This window comes from Urocitellus parryii, chromosome 8 (genome assembly GCF_045843805.1).
Source record: "Urocitellus parryii isolate mUroPar1 chromosome 8, mUroPar1.hap1, whole genome shotgun sequence".
Taxonomy (NCBI): domain Eukaryota; kingdom Metazoa; phylum Chordata; class Mammalia; order Rodentia; family Sciuridae; genus Urocitellus; species Urocitellus parryii.
Window position 1 is genome coordinate 99093200 of NC_135538.1, and position 8858 is coordinate 99102057.

The following is an 8858-nucleotide window of genomic DNA, read 5'->3' on the forward strand; positions in this document are numbered from 1 at the left end:
GCATGTGTGAGGTGCTGGGTTCGGTCCTCAGCACCACATAAAAATAAATAAATGAACAACGATATTGTGTCAATCTACAACTAAAAAGATATATTTTTAAAAAGAATTAATATCTTTTTCAGGAAAATGGATGAAACTGAAGGACATCATGTCAAGTTAAATAAGTCAGAAAGAGAAAAGTCATATGTTTAATCTCATATTTGGTATCTAAAAATAAAAGTGGGGGCTGGGGTTGCAGCTCAGTGGTAGAGCACTTGCCTTGAATGTGAGGCCACTGGGTTCAATCCTCAGCACCACATAAAAATAGATAAATAAAAAAAATAGATGTATTGTGTCCATCTACAACTAAAAATAAATAGATAGATAGATAGATAGATAGATAGATAGATAGATAATAGATAGATGATAGATAGATAGATCGATAAAAGTGACCTGGAAGTAGTAGCTACTATTAGGGGAAGAAAAAAGATACTAAGGATGGGAAAGAGAAGAGTGGAGAACGAGAGAAGGTGGACATGATCAAAGTACCACATATGCACATGTGGAAGTTTTACAGTGAAACCCATCAATTTGTATAATTAATATGTTAGTAAATTATAACTTTAATAATGATGACCAGAAACTTCTGTTACCAGGTAATTATATGAATTGATGACGAGGCCAGTTTTTGCAGAGGCCAGTGCCCAGGATTCTGGGATTTAAAGCATTTCATGAAGGACTAACATAACCAGGCTGACTCAGCACCATAAAAGCAGGTGGTCTCCTCCCTGCTGGCTGGAGCTGCTTGACTGAAAATAAACCTTGTGTGGAACTGAGGGAAGTTCCTTCTATAGTTAAAGAGGAATGTCTCAGCAATTCCATTTAGGGATATTCTCAGGATAAACAGAAATATTCCCTCTCTGTACTTGTTCAGAATTGCATAGAGCAGCATTCTTGATAATATCTCCAAACTGGAAGTAAGCCAAACATCCATCAATGTGGGGACAAGTGCATGGAGTACTGCATACATGGCATATGTTAAGGGCGTCTGAGTGGCAGGCCACTCCCCTCGTGCTAGGTGTGTGAGCAGTAGGCTACTTACCCTCTGGGCACAGCCCAGGGTGTGAGGCCATGTGTTGCAGTCCCTGCGCTTGCTCCACAGCCCACTCCTTGATTGGTCGCTGCAAAGGCAGTTAGCAGGCATTGCATTGGTGGCTGCCTGTAATCGGCTTAGCTACTGCTTGAATGTGTGTGTGTGTGTGTGTGTGTGTGTGTGTGTAGTAACTGTGAAAAAAAAATCAGACCTGCTTCCTGCTTGGTCTCTGGAGGTCTTGATTAGCGACTTTGCAGCCACACTCTCCTCTACCCTGTTCCGTGGACCTCCTTGCTGAATGAGATCGAGCCCACGCACATCAGCAGATGAATAGATGAACAAAATGTACTATAACAACAAAATGGAGTATGCATTGACATTGAATATGTTTTACCTGCTGGGTGAAAAAAAAATAGTTCTGGAATTGGAGAGTGCCCATATTTACAGAATTCTGTGAATGTACCAAAACCACTAATTGATATTTTTTAATGAGGTGACGATTATGTTATGGAAATACATATCATTAAGGTATTATTTTTAATAGTATTTCAAAAGCTCCATTTTGACACAAAATAAATGAAGGTCTTATAATATGCCCTGGTTATAACCATATGAAGAATTTTACCAAGTAAGGGAGTATTTAGGTGAGTCTCAAACAATGCAAACATGACTAGAGTTGGGCTCAGCCTCTGCAGAAGATTGTGGAATCAGGTTTTATCAGAAATAATTGGGAGAACTTCTGACATTGAATATGACGATGAGCCTGCGCCAGTAACAGTTTAGAGAGGGAGAGAGGCTGAACAGCTGGGCCAGGGGCTTTGTCTGAGCTTACCTAGGAGTCAGGTGTTTAGCCACAGGAATCACAGTATGCTTGTGCCCAGATCAAACCACAGCACAGACAGCAAACCCTATTTGTACTATCAGAGGTTCCATGCAGAGATTACCCCAAGTTCTCTCATGACTATGACTCCAGACAAGTCATTATGTTCTATGTACCCATATTTGGTCATGTGGCTAACAAAAATTTTAGACATAATTACTCCTTGGGTTGTTTTAAGAGATAAATATTAACCTATAAGTAAAGATGAGAGCATCATGACTGGCTCATGAAAGGGCCCCTAGAGTTGAGTTATTTTGCCACCATGTGATGCTCTATTTCCTTAGGTTTTAAACTATAAGATCCAGTGATTGTTTTTGTCTTTCAGGAGTGATAGGTATGAAGAAAGTACAGCAGATTTGAATGAAATACTTATCACCCATAACTTCCACCTGAGTAGAAAGATGCAAGTCTTACTCGGGTCAAAGAGAAAGCTAGAATTTGTTATTTTCCTGACTTTTTAAATGTAATTGGGAGCTGTTTCACCTTTAGGGCACTAAAAGTTTGGATGCCATCTTAGACCTAAAAGAGTATCTTTGTAGTTAGGGATGGTAGTACAAAAAATGTCATTGACTAAGTAGCTTATATAATACTTTTTTCCCCTCACATTCTGAGGAGCAGGAAGTACAAGGTCAAGGCCCTGGGAAGATTTAGTATGTGACAATGTGCTTCTTCTTAGTTCATAGATGGCTGACACCTGGCTGTGTCCCTACATGGTGGAGGGCTGACAGATCACTGAAGCCCCCTTGATAAGAACATTTGTGCTGTTCATGAGAGCTCGATCACAGGACTTACTCACCACCCACTCGTAATACCAACACAGGGAGGATTGGTATCTCAACATATGAACTTTGTGGAACACAAACATTCAGTCTGTAACAAACAGAAACAGAAAAACATGTCCAGCTAATCCTGGGGCATTGACCTTCACTTCCCAAATATCTTCTTCCATATTAACTTACCTCTCTGGCACTCAAGGCATTGTGTAAATATAGACTATGAAGAAGCATTGCACTAGTTATGCCAAAGTTATTTTTTTTTTTTTAGTTTACTAGGACTCAAACTAGCATTCTCTATTTGACAGAATTCCATGGTCATAGTCAGCACTTGGGTTATGGGAAGTTCTGAGCACATTGGAAACTGGACTGGATCATGTAGAGCACCCCAGTCTTCTGACTTAAGAACAACATGATGAAAGCAATACAGCAGGAAATCTTCCGTTGCCATGTGTATGGAGATGTGAGACCAGCTGTCCATCAGGAGCGTACTGTAGTGTCTCAAGCATGGATGAGAAGTATCCACACAGGGATGGTGGTAGAGAGATGGAGAGGAAGAGAAGATGAAGAGACTATAATCCCTGCATTATTAGAGAAAATAATCTACAGAATTTAGGGATATGACTCTCAGATCTTTGAGAAAAATTATGCAAAAATAAGGAAATAACTTCTAAAGTCAAATACATAGTACTTAACTAAGGTTTCTTTTTGAGGCTAAAAGGAGAACATTCCAAGATCAAAGCTATATCATGCTGAATAAAAAAAAATCACAGAACCAAGCAAAGATTGTAAGATCAAAGACTTAAAAATAAAAGACTATTTGCTAAACTCCTGTCTTACAGAACAATGGATCATTTTTTCATTCATCTGAACAAATGTTAATTCATGCTTATGCGTGAGGTCCAATGTAAAGAGCAAAGATTTAAGAGTAATCAGATTCTTGAGTTCCCCCTCCAGCCCTCATGGTGCTGACAGTTTAAGGGACATCACTGATGGCAAGGTCTCCAGCACTTCAGTTCAACTCATCTGTACTGAGAAATCAAAGCACTCCATACGTAAATGAACAGTGTATATTATTATATAACATTTGATGCCTCATTTTGTTATTGTACCAAGTAATCATCCATTCTTTGATATGCATACACAGTCTGAAAGGGTATTAGCCAAAACACTCTCTTAAATCAGTACAATAAAAAGTATCATATATATGTGTGGTTTTTCTTACTATTCTTTATTATTTTAATATCACTGAGATATTTTACTAAATGGTGCATATTACCTTAAAATTTTATTATTAAATTTTCATATATACAGAAGAGTTTAAATAAATGCTTAAAAAACTTGTAGAGATATCCACCACCTAGATATTATAACGAATGTCTTATTATACTTAGATTATCTTAAGTGTCCATTTAGTCACCCCTCTCTCCATCAATCACAATTTTTTTTAATATGTGTATGGTACTGGGGATTGAACCCAGGACCTCACCCTTGCTAAGCAAGCACAAGAAAGAGGCCACCCCATGCAAGACTCCCTGCTACCTCAGCAACAGGATAACTGCTAGCATCACCTAGTAGAGATACCTCTGGTACAGCCAGTCCCACAGGGCCCTTGGTGACGTCTCACCAGGTCCTTATTGTTGTCTCTTGATAGAAGTGGCCATATTCCAGTTTCAAGGTGGCAGCAGCCTCAAGCCTATATATACCCTGATGTTGCACTGTGGAGTCATGCGTTGGTGAATAAGGAACCCCAGCACGGGGCACCTCTCCCCTGGTTGCTGGGGCAGTGTGGTGGGGTGGGCCTCTCCCTGGGCCTAATTTATGCTTTTATATAGCTATGAATTATTAGAATTATATTTTGTCAGAGATGACTCACTTGTAATCTTTCTTTCTTCCTTTCTTTCTCTCTCTCTCTCTCTCTCTCTCTCTCTCTCTCTCTCTCTCTCGGAGATAAATACACCAATACCATACAAAGACAAGACACTTTGACTTGAAATATGTAACATAACAACTAAGTTAAATGCTTCCAAATACATATTTGCTTTTAAGTCAAGCATAGTGATGCTCACCTGTAATAAATCACAGCTACTCAGGAAACTGAGTCAGGAGAATTGCAGGTTCAGGGCCAGCTTGGGCAACTTAACAAGACCCTGTCTCAAAATGTTAAAAAAAAAAATCTAAAGGGCTGAGATTTGTGGCTCAATTGTAGAGCACTTGCCTAGCAGTGTGAACCCCTGGGTTCAATCCCTAGTACTGGAAAATAGAAAGAAGAAAGAAAAGAAGGGAGGGGAGAGAAAGAAGGAGAGGACTAAAGAGGACAGGAAGGGAAGAGAAGAATAGGATAAGATAGGATTAAAATATTGCCAGCCTTGCTTCTCAGAATAAATTCTAACATGCCATCTTTATGGAACTCTAAAACTCTGAGATCTAACAGAGTCTCAGAAATTATTATGAAGAACAGACTTTGTGAATATAAAACAAGATAGTTTCCTCCATTTTCTGTGACAAAAGTGCATTCATTGTAAAGTTTCTTTTGATAATGAAGAAATTGTAAGTAATGTCCACTCTGAAAAGGAAACTTTATTTTATATAGATGAAAAACTTTACAGAGACAAACCAATTCACAAATTCCAGACTGCAAGCCTTTCTTTATATTTCCAAACTGAGTTTAATTTCTGTTTTGAGCTACATTCCATCAGGAACCACAAACTAAATCTGACAGTTTCAGTCCCCCCCTCGACCCAAGGCTCAGCCTACATTTTTGTGAAGGTGGCATCTATGTTTATGGAATACCAAGGCACTAGGGAGAGGGACATCTTGACCTCAACAGATATCTGTCTACAAACATGACTGCCAAGATGTCTTCATCTTCACACCCCTCTAATCTCCCAGTGAAGATCTTTGCAAAAGACTGTTGTGACCCTTTGTTAACACACAGGCCTTTTAAACTTGGAACTGCATTGCTGTGACATGGAGAGCTCTGAGGCTGTTTCAACTCCACTTTTCTAGGCACAGACCCAGACATGTCAACTCAATGTTTTTGAGTCATTCTGAATTTTCAAGAAACAAGGCAATGGTCTCCCATGTTCTCACATACCCGAAATCACAATGGGATTCTTAACCAGCCTCCCCTAGGATTTGATGAGGCTAATATGAAGACTAAGAAGAATACAAACAAACCAGCAAATGTAAGATAAAACAACTCAAACTCATATAACTATACCTCACCTAAGACAAATCAAGCCTCAATTATAAATAGGTGCAGAGTAAACCAATTAATATGAAAGTAAAATTATATGTATAAATATAAAAATATATATTTTATTATATATACATATATAATTATTCTCTCTCTCTCCCCCAATATCTCCTTCCCTTCCCTCCATCCATAGATATGAACCATTTACCATTGCTCATCATCCCCTGAGGGCTAAACACATTACATGTTTTATTGCATTCAAAAATGTCAGTGATTATAAGATTGATGCTACCATTCCCATTTTACAGATGAAGAAACTGTGGCATATGTTTTGTTTGTGGGAAGTCAACTTGCATTTGTGAAATTTTAAAATCATACAAGTGTCTTGACACCCGCTCCCAACCCATATTTAGTCTCCTAAAATGACAGGGAAACTTCACCAATCACAGGTTTAATGGAGTTAATAAGTTCACCCCTCCAGTTCCGCTTTGCAGCACCCAATATGCTTTTGAAATACCAGTCAGACCCAGCAACAGCCAACAGTAAATTCCCACCCTCCAAAGTTAAAAAGTTGCGGTTCTCTGCGCATTGGGTTGCAGTGACATTTGTCCAGAGTTGGTATCTTCCAGAGCTGGGAGCTTTATATGTACCAGTGGAAAAACCTATTTTGTCCTCAAGGGGTAGAAAGAAAACTATTTCTCAAAACCTGAGCTGGCTGTGAAGGTCTTTCTTTCTGTCCTGTCTTTTTGGGGTCTCCTCCCCACCCCACCCCTCTTTCTTTTTATAAGAACAAATCAGCAAAATAAAATTTCAGTTTATTGTTGGACAACTTTGTTTCCCACATACATCAAAGAGGCCAAAAATAAAATAAAATAAAACAAAAAGAAATTCCATAGACAAAAAAAAAAAAAAAGAGAAAGAAACCTTTTACCTTTTTAATGATCTCATACAAACCAACTAGTTACAGTGCAGCTAAAGTGCATAAACAAAAAAAAAATTCCTGGAATGCTTGCAGTAAGATTATTTTCTTTGTTTGTTATTGTTGTTTTTGCTTTTTGTTACAAGGGTTCTCTCTCTCTCTCTCTCTCGATTATAATGAACATGGTCATGTCACAACTAAAAACAGAAGTAGGACAGAGAATATTCTGAAGGCTGGTTTGGTCATCTGACATCATTAAAACTGGCTGACCCCTAACAATATGTACAAAAATATAAAATGTAAATAAAAATATGAACATTTCCTTTCTTAAAGTACTTTTGAGAAAAAAAGCAGGGCCTTGAAAGTCTTAGTTTTTTTTTTTTCCTCCCCTGTTGCAAAGTCACGCTGTGGTTTTGGTGGGGCAGTAGAGAGCACGTGTTTTCTGTGGGTAGCACTGGGGAGGGGGGCAGGTGGGCCTCTGTATCCAAGGTGACTACATTTCATTCTGAGACCCAAAGTGGAGGGTGAAGAGGCATGGTGGTCTTTTTTTTTTTTTTTTGCTGTTTTAACACAGAGCATGGATGGGTGGGTTCTTTGTCTCAGGAATTCAAAGAATGAAATCCTTGGACACAAGAGTGAAAGTAAAGTAACATGATTTATTAGAGGAATAGAAAGAATGCAGAGATCCTGAAGAGGGATGGGTCCCGAGAGGGATGCCATCAGGTGTCGATTGTCTAGGGGTTTTTAAAGGCATATCTGATGGCCCAGCACAGGTGATTGGCGGGGTGAGGAATGCTACCAAGGACCAACAAAACTCTTCAAGCTCCCACCTTAATAAGCCAATCAGAAGTGCATATTTATGAGGATGGTCCAAACTGGGAGAAGGAGTGATTCAGGCGAGGGTAGATTGGTGGTCTGTTGCTAGGCGTATGGGGTAGGGTTAGCAAAGGAAGAGCCTTAGTTGACAATTAGTCAGCAGCAGTGACAGCTTGTTCTCCAGGCCTGATGTCTCCTTTCAGGATGGCATGGTCTCATTCCCTCTTTCCCTTCTCTGAAGCCATTATCCTTTCTGCTTGTGGGAGGTCTGCCTTCCTGCTTCATTCCCCCACTATCTAGCCATCCTCATGGTCTTCAGCTTCTTGGTATCAACATCATCATCTTCAGCTGCCCGTTTGCCTGTAGCAGCCTCGGCCTCCTCATCTTTATCACCCTCCTCCTCCTCTTCTTCACCACCCTCTTCCTCCTCTTCTTCCACCTCACTGTCTGCTCTCCATTTTCCTCATTAGCATTTCCATTTGGGGGGGGACATCTCTTCCATTCTCTGCTTCCTCCACAACTTCCTTCTCCTTTAAGTCCTTGATGGTGATCTTGGAGCTGGTATCCACCACATCTGACATAGTGGGACACATTGGTGATCCCATGCAGCGTATTAAAAAGAAAACTAGAGTTCAGAGACTCTGGCCATAAAGCTACCAGAGTCTGTGGTGGCAGAGGAGGTTGCAGCAATGGGGAAGCTGGACAATGCAAAAATGGCTTTGCAGAGTAGCCAGTATCTATCTATCTATCTTCCTTCCTTCCTTCCTTTCTTCCTTCCTACCTTTTCCTCTCTTTGCAGAAGAGCCATTGAGACCAAAATCTAACCAGAGTTACAAGAAACAAGACATGACCATAAATGGTGTGTGACTAGGAGCGCCTGAAATACTCTTCACTTCCCACTTCCAATGTATGTGCTTCACAGAAAAACAACAAAAATAACAAACCCACAAGATATGACAGAGAGAATCATAAGATCCATTCATTCAAAGATCCTGGAGGGCAGGAAGCAGAGGTGGGAGGGTGAATGGCACAGGGAGAAACCAGTCCAGGCACAGGGGCTGACAAATGCTAGAAAATAACTGCAGAAAAAAAAATTTCAGACTAATAATTATGTTAAAAAATTCACATATTGGTGTGAGGAAGGTTCTGCCTTTTGTGTACCAGAAACAAAAATTTCAATTCCTCAAAGGAAAGGGAAT